General features: G+C 43.3%; 4 non-coding genes across 4 annotated transcripts; all 4 read right to left on the bottom strand.

The window, feature by feature from the left end:
- Nucleotides 1–405: 405 nt before the first annotated feature.
- LOC140313541 (U5 spliceosomal RNA) lies at nt 406–519 on the bottom strand. The gene has a single exon (XR_011917059.1). It is a non-coding gene; the product is annotated as a U5 spliceosomal RNA (small nuclear RNA).
- A 388-nt stretch (nt 520–907) lies between these two features.
- Nucleotides 908–1,098, bottom strand: LOC140313530 (U2 spliceosomal RNA). The gene has a single exon (XR_011917050.1). It is a non-coding gene; the product is annotated as a U2 spliceosomal RNA (small nuclear RNA).
- A 304-nt stretch (nt 1,099–1,402) lies between these two features.
- On the bottom strand, nt 1,403–1,516 carry LOC140313546 (U5 spliceosomal RNA). Its single transcript, XR_011917064.1, has one exon. It is a non-coding gene; the product is annotated as a U5 spliceosomal RNA (small nuclear RNA).
- Nucleotides 1,517–6,515: 4,999 nt separating this feature from the next.
- LOC140313549 (U5 spliceosomal RNA) lies at nt 6,516–6,629 on the bottom strand. Its single transcript, XR_011917067.1, has one exon. It is a non-coding gene; the product is annotated as a U5 spliceosomal RNA (small nuclear RNA).
- Between the last annotated feature and the right edge of the window lie 334 nt (nt 6,630–6,963).

Here is a 6,963-nt window from a genome sequence, read left to right as displayed (position 1 = left end):
ATTCTCCACAGAGATTACATTTCCTGCCATTAGGACACTCTCCAAAAGTGTGCCCAATTTCTCTGCACTTCCCACATATCACCTTGGTACAAGCCTCAACCAGGTGCCCATAATCACCGCACTTGCGGCAGAGCTTGGGCTGCCCCTGGTAGTGGATGTAACCTCGGTTTTCGAGGTGGCCAGAGTGTCACTTTGCATCTCCGCCCACCCGCTGCACTGAGCACTCTTCAGCCCTTTTAAATGGTATAACTTTGCACTCCCGCACGCTCCAGCGAGCACCATTCAAGCAACAACTTTGCACTCCAGCTTCGAACATCGGCACAGTCGCAACAAGTAAGGCGACTCTACTCAGAGAAGTCACTCTGCACAATAACAAGATTTCTTTTGCACAGACAGAAAGGGCTTCACCCGCAAATGTAAAGCCTGCCAAAAATAGAAACAACTCATTAGTGCTGCTCTCCACGGAAATCTTTAGTAAAAGGCGAAAGACTTGTACGTTATGAAGAGAAACCAGAGTACGATTATCCGTCACTGCGGGAGCAGGGCATCAGGCTAGTTGGCATAGCCACCTTCCCCATGGTGAGCTTTGCTTTGTTGAGACGCTTGCTCCCCCCACTTGCTCCTCGGCTGACCAAGTAGGAACAATCGGGCGCTATTCAATGGCTGCCTTGTCTTTTACTCTGTGCAAAAGACAAGGCAGCCATAAACACCATGGGAACACCGTATTGAGGCTTTGTTCTGACCGCTCATTTGGTGTCGCGTTTCTTTCAAGTAATTCTCCCGGTTAGCCCGCACTCGGCTCGCTCCCAGAGCCGTGTTAAAGTCTACTTCGCATTCACTCCCTTTTCTCAGCAGACTAAAAGAAACTTCCATCCTGCACCGCTGTTTGCTTTTTCACAAGAGCAGAGAAGAGCGAACCCTTCCCAGCGGCACTGCAGTACCGGGTCGATGGTTGGAGTGAACGGAGCAAGCTCCTTTTTCATCTCCTATTGCTAAAAATCCATTTAATATGTAGTCCTCGTATAGAGGACATATCAGATATTAAACTGATAAGAACAGATATTACACTTGATCTTAGTCAAAAGGCCGAGAAACGATAACTGTCCACTGGTTCACGTCCGAGGGCCCTTCCTGGCACAATGCGCACTTGTAGCGGTGTTCTTTTTATGGCCATAGGTGGCCAGAGTGTCACTTTGCAACTCCGCCCACCCGCTGCACTGAGTACTCTTCAGCCTTTTTAAATGGTATAACTTTGCACTCCCGCACGCTCCAGCAAGCACCATTCAAGCAACAACTTTGCACTCCAGCTTCGAACATCGGCACAGTCGCAACAAGGCGACTCTACTCAGAGAAGTCACTCTGCACAGTAACAAGATTTCTTTTGCACAGACAGAAAGGGCTTCACCCGCAAAGGTAAAGCCTGCCAAAAATAGAAACAACTCATTAGTGCTGCTCTCTACGGAAGTCTTTAGTAAAAGGCGAAAGACTTGTACGTTATGAAGAGAAACCAGAGTACGATTATCCGTCAGTGCGGGAGCAGGGCATCAGGCTAGTTGGCATAGCCACCTTCCCCATGGTGAGCTTTGCTTGGTTGAGACACTTGCTCCCCCCCCTTGCTCCTCGGCTGACCAAGTAGGAACAATCGGGGCCCTATTCGATGGCTGCCTTGTCTCTTACTCTGTGCAAAAGACAAGGCAGCAACAAAAACACCACGGGAACACGGTATTGAGGCTTTGTTCTGACCGCTCATTCGGTGTCGCATTTCTTTCAAGCAATTCTTCGCATTCACTCTCTTTTCTCAGCAGACTCTTGGGATTTTATCTATAAAATGAATTCCTTCACTCAAACTATGTTAAAACTGCTTTGTCCTTCATATTTACCATGTCTAGAAAGATTTAAACAAAAAAAACAACGTTGTACTTTGCAGTAAAAGAAAGAGCAAATCTAAAGTTTCAGGAATCCGAGAATAAGCTTACTTTCATGAGTTCTTCACGATTTCGGATTTTGCTATAAAATGAATTCCTTCACTCAAACTAAATTAAAACTGCTAAACCGCTAATCTGTTACATGTAATGCAGATGTCAAATTCACCAAAATAGGATCTAAAGGTATTCGGCCAATCGAGCTGTAGCAGCTTTGGTAAAAGAGTATAAGTTGAAGAGTTTGTGAATAAAGATATGCGCACACATAGTGAGCTGTAGGAAAATAGGCAGGGAGCAATGCCGGCTGGGGTATATGTTCTTGTATGTTGTCTGACTGTTTGATTTGAATGTGTTGTGTAAGTGTCCTGTTGAATGTTACATGTTTGGGCTTTGACACGCTTCACTGTGGTTGTTAACTGTGTGGTGTGTTCTGAAATGTTATATGTTTGGGCTGTGTGACATGCTTAATGCTTGTCAGTAGCTACCCACTTATTCATATATAGCAACTGACAACATAAGAAGTCCGGACATACTTTGATAGTAGTTGTAGAAGTATCCTTATTGATAATAGATAAACTAATTCATAGTGATAGAACAGTAGATGAACAGGTGCCTGCACATGTCTCACGAAAATAAAATGGGTGTATGATTGCTGACGGCAGAGCAATACTGCCAAACTTATGAGTTCTTGTGGCAAACTTGATTCAGTGTCTTGACGTGTATACGCTGTTTCGCTGACTTGATTGTCACAAGAAACAAAGTGTGTTTGATAAGATCCGACCATTTTATTACGGGAGGATCAGTATGTATGGATTCTGATGTGACTGATAAACCCATTCGTATCTTAAGCATAATCTAATACGTTAGACAACGCCCTGGCACACAATCAAAAAGCGGTTTTGTGTCCCCACAGTCCATAATGTAGAAAAAAGAGAAAAAAGCCTTTCTGATTTGGTGTGTGTGCTCACAGTGCAGAGTGTAGAGAAAAGAGAGAAAAGAAAGCCATTTTGGTGTCACGGGTGTTGTGACTTACACACACACATTTCTGAATTGAGAAAGGAAATGATTTTAGAGGAAGCACTAGAGTTTAGATCCCACATTTGTTGATAGGCATTCATTTATTTCTTTACTTCTGATGAAGTTTCAACAATAAACAACAAACTTTGTATTATGAGAAAGAACCAGACTCATTCTTCAGGAATCCGAAAATAAGCTCTATTTTACGAGTTATGCACGAATTCAGATTCTCCTATAAAACAAATTCCTTAACTAAAACCAAGTTAAGACTGCTTTGTCCTTCATATTTATTCATGTCTAATGAAGTTTCAACGATAAACAACGTTGTACTTTGTAGAATGAGAAAGAACTTCTTCAGCAATAAGCATCTCTCGACATATGACGAAGTAAAGATTTTGCTATAAAATTAATTCCTTCTATCAGCCTGACTTAAAACTGTTTGTCCTCCTTATTTATCCACTTCAAATCAAGTTTCAACAATTAAAAGCATTTTGTAGTTTGAGAAAGAACAACTTAATCTTCAGCAATCAGTATGAAAAGAGGGTAAGAAAAGGTGCAAATGCCAAACATACATCACTAAAAGGTGGAGCGGAAGTATTCGGCTGCAAGTAGGTGTGAATATCCGACCATAATTTGTAAAAATCGGGTAAGAAAAGGTTTCGAATGCCCGACTATATATTAACAAAAGCGGGAGGAGAGGTCTTCGGATGAGAGTGGGTGAGAATTTCCAACCATAATCTATAAAATGCGGTGAAAAAAAAGGTGTGAATGCCCCATAGAACATTAAAAGGTGGAGCGGAAGTGTTCGGCTGCAAGAAGGTGTGAATATCCGACTATATTTGGTGAAAAGCAGGTGAAGCAAGGTCTGAATGCCCAACCTTACATCATCAAAAGCGAGATCAGAGGTGTTTGGCTGCAAGAGGGCCATAGTTTGCCAAAAGTGGTTAAGGTGCGAATGACCGACTAAATATCAACAAAACTGGGGGCGGAGGTCTTCGGATGCAAGTGGGTGTGAATATCCCACCATACAAGTATGGTGGAGAGGAAGCTGTGAATGGCCGACCATAGCAAAAAGCGGGTGAGAAAAGGTGCGAATGTCAAACCATACATGATCAAAACAGGGAGCGGAGGTGTTTGGCTGCGACAAGGTGTGAATGTCCACCCATAATTAAAAAGCGGGTAAGAAAAGGTTAAAATACCCGACTGTACACAATCAAAAAAGGGAGCGGAGTTGTTCAGCTACAAGAAGGTGTGAAAGTCCGACCATGGTTTGTAAAAAGCGGGTAAGAAAAGGTTCGAATGCAAGAATATACACCATCAATAGCGGAAGCGAAGGTGTTCTGCTTCAAGAAGACGTGAACGTCCGACCAAAGTTTGTAAGAAGCAGTTAAGAAAAGGTTCGAATATCCAACCAAACATAATCAAAAGCGGAAGCAGAGCTGTTCGACTGCAAGTAGGTGTGAATGTCAGATCATAATTTGCAAAAAGCTGATGAGAAAGGGTGAGAATGCCCGACTATACACCATCAAATGCGGGAGCGGAGTTGTTCGGCTGTGAGTAGGTGTGAATGTCTGACCATAATTACTGAGAAATATGTTAGAAGAGGAAGGAATGCCGGTCCAAACATCATCAAAAGCAGGAGTGGATGTGTTCGACTAGAAGAAGGTTTGAATGTCCATCAATAATTGCTTTAAAACATGAAAGAAAATTTTCGAATATCAAACCGCAAATGATCATAAGCGGGAGAGGAGGTGTTCAGCTGCAAGAAGGTGTGAATGTCCACCCATATTTACTGAAAAATGGGTAAGAAAAGGTGCGAATGCCCAACCATACATCATCAAAAGAGGGAGCGGAGGTGTTACGCTGTAAGACGGTGTGAATGTCCGACCATAGTTGGTAAAAAGCGGGTAAGAAAAGGTTAAAATACCCGACTGTACACAATCAATAGCGGTAGCGGATTTGTGGGGCTACAAGAAGGTGTGAAAGTCCGACCATGGTTTGTAAAAAGCGGGTAAGAAAAGGTTTGAATGCCCGAATATATACCATCAAAAGCGGAAGCGGAGGTGTTCGGCTGCAAGAAGGTGTGAACGTCCGACCAAAGTTTGTAAAAAGCAGTTAAGAAAAGGTTCGAATACCTAACCAAACATAATAAAAAGCGGGAGCAGAGCTGTTCGACTGCAAGTAGGTGTGAATGTCAGATCATAATTTGCAAAAAGCTGATGAGAAAGGGTGAGAATGCCCGACTATACACCATCAAATGCGGGAGCGGAAGTGTTCGGCTGTGAGTAGGTGTGAATGTTCGACCATAATTACTGAAAAATGTGTTAGAAAAGACTAGAATGCTGGACCATACATCATCAAAAGCGGGAGAAGTGGTGTTCGGCTGCAAGTAGGTGTGAATGTCCAGCCATAATTACTCACAAACGGGTAAGAAAAGGTAGTATTGCCAGACCATACATGATCAAAACAGTGAGCGGAGGTGGTTCAGCTGCAAGGTGTGAATTTCTGACTAAAGTTTGTAAAAAGCGGGTAAGACAAGGTGTGAATGCCCGACAATGTATGATCAAAACAGGGAGCGGAGGTTTTCGGCTTCAAGGTGTGATTATCCACCCATAATTACTGAAAAATGGGTAAGAAAAGGTGCGAGTGCCAAACCATACATCATCAAAAGCAGGAGTGGATGTGTTCGGCTACAAGAAGGTTTGAATGTCCGACCAAAGTTTGTAAAAAGCGGGTAAGAAAAGGTTTGAATGCCCGAATATATACCATCAAAAGCGGAAGCGGAGGTGTTAGGCTGCAAGAAGACGTGAACGTCTGACCAAAGTTTGTAAAAAGCAGTTAAGAAAAGGTTTGAATATCCAACCAAACATAATCAAAAGCGGGAGCAGAGCTGTTTGACTGCAAGTAGGTGTGAATGTCACATCATAATTTGCAAAAAGCTGATGGGAGTTGTTCGGCTGTGTGTAGATGTGAATCTCCGACCATAATTGCTGAAAAATGTGTTAGAAAAGGTAAGAATGCCGGTCCATACATCATCAAAAGCGAGAGAGGTGGTGTTCGGCTGCAAGTAGGTGTGAATGTCCAGCCATAATTACTTACAAACGGGTAAGAAAAGGTAGTATTGCCAGACCATACATGATCAAAACAGGGAGAGCAGGTCTTTGGCTGCGACAAGGTGTGAATGTCCACCCATAATTTATGAAAAGTGGGCAACAAATAGGTGCGAATGCCCGAACATACACCATCAAAAGAGTGAATGTCCGACCATAGTTGGTAAAAAGCGGGTAAGAAAAGGTTAAAATACCCGACTGTACACAATCAATAGCGGGAGCGGATGTGTTCGGCTACAAGAGGTTGTGAAAGTCCACCCAGGGTTTGTAAAAAGCAGGTAACAAAAGGTTTGAATGCCCGAATATATGCCATCAAAAGCGGAAGCGGAGGTGTTTGGCTGCAAGAAGGTGTGAACGTCCGACCAAAGTTTGTAAAAAGCAGTTAAGTTAACAAGTAAGGCGACTCTACTCAGAGAAGTCACTCTGCACAGTAACAAGATTTCTTTTGCACAGACAGAAAGGGCTTCACCCGCAAAGGTAAAGCCTGCCAAAAATAGAAACAACTCATTAGTGCTGCTCTCCACGGAAGTCTTTAGTAGAAGGCGAAAGACTAGTACGTTATGAAGAGAAACCAGAGTACGATTATCTGTCAGTGCGGGAGCAGGGCATCAGGCTAGTTGGCATAGCCACCTTCCCCATGGTGAGCTTTGCTTGGTTGAGACGCTTGCTCCCCCCCCTTGCTCCTCGGCTGACCAAGTAGGAACAATCGGGCCCTATTCGATGGCTGCCTTGTCTTTTACTCTGTGCAAAAGACAAGGCAACAACAAAAACACCACGGGAACACCGTATTGAGGCTTTGTTCTGACCGCTCATTCGGTGTCGCGTTTCTTTCAAGCAATTCTTCGCATTCACTCTCTTTTCTCAGCAGACTCTTGGGATTTTATCTATAAAATGAATTCCTTCACTCAAACTAT

Source organism: Leuresthes tenuis, unplaced genomic scaffold (assembly GCF_036924035.1).
Source record: "Leuresthes tenuis unplaced genomic scaffold, fLeuTen1.0.hap1 SCAF_8, whole genome shotgun sequence".
Taxonomy (NCBI): Eukaryota; Metazoa; Chordata; class Actinopteri; order Atheriniformes; family Atherinopsidae; genus Leuresthes; species Leuresthes tenuis.
Note: the sequence above shows the minus strand (reverse complement) of the source record. Positions and strands in the feature narration are given on the sequence as shown.